The sequence below is a fragment of the Rhipicephalus sanguineus genome, chromosome 5 (assembly GCF_013339695.2).
Source record: "Rhipicephalus sanguineus isolate Rsan-2018 chromosome 5, BIME_Rsan_1.4, whole genome shotgun sequence".
Lineage (NCBI taxonomy): Eukaryota > Metazoa > Arthropoda > Arachnida > Ixodida > Ixodidae > Rhipicephalus > Rhipicephalus sanguineus.
The window spans coordinates 165,171,435-165,172,382 of NC_051180.1; the positions used below are offsets into that span (position 1 = coordinate 165,171,435).

Below are 948 nucleotides of genomic sequence, written 5' to 3' on the forward strand. Positions count from 1 at the left end.
GCACGACTTCCGGTTCGTTCGTAACAACGTCTACGTCATACGTAGACAGTACACTCGGTTGGGTTTCGGTTTCGGTGTTGCGGTTTTTTGCTTATTTAAAATTATTCTCCAATTTGCCGAGTATTTCTGCTATCGGGCCCGTAACAGGAGCGTCTCAGGAACATAAAAGCACCATTACTTTGACATGGCCAAAAAATCGCCGGAGTTGGCCTTTAAGCACAGCTAACGCGCGTCGCGTAACCGCTAAACGACAGTGACGATATTATACTCCTAACAACAAGTGTACCGGTAAAGAAGTTCATTGCATGACGTCTTTTTTACCGCTAACCGGCCTTTGCCGACGCTAGTTGATGCTTTGCGTATCAAGGATTTCGAAATCGCCAACACTTCACGAGATGGTGTCGCTAAAACTCTATATTCACACCTTGAAGGAAAGAAGATGGCTTTAAAGGGCTCGTTTTTCTTTGTTAGACACAACATTAATGAGAACTAATAGACAGTAATGCCAAAGAAAGTATAGGAGATGTTATTTGTAATAATTGGAATATAAATGTGAAGAAAGTAAAGTGGACGAAAAGGTAAGTTGCCGCCGGCAGGGACCGAACCTGCGACCTTCGAATAACACGTCCGATGCTCTACCACTGAGCTACGGCGGCGGTCATCCCCCCGTCCACTTTATAGGGTATATATGTGCATTTGAACCTAGGAGTGTTAGTCAGCGCCGATCGCAGCCACGGCGGCGAGTGTGAAACACTATTTTTCTGCCTTTTGGCGTCACGTAGCACGTGATCTTTTTACGGGCTGGCAGCTGACCAATAATCCCTCGCATACTACCTGAAGGCATCAAGTCTGCCAGAATGGACTCATTAACTTATCTTATTAGAGCGCATATAAGCGTCGGAAGACGAAATGCTTGTGTATATAATGTAGGCATGCGTCCAACGTTTT

General features: G+C 45.3%; 1 non-coding gene across 1 annotated transcript; it reads right to left on the reverse strand.

Annotated features, from left to right (window-relative positions):
* Nucleotides 1–584: 584 nt before the first annotated feature.
* Nucleotides 585–656, reverse strand: Trnat-ugu (transfer RNA threonine (anticodon UGU)). Its single transcript has one exon. It is a non-coding gene; the product is annotated as a tRNA-Thr (tRNA).
* Between the last annotated feature and the right edge of the window lie 292 nt (nucleotides 657–948).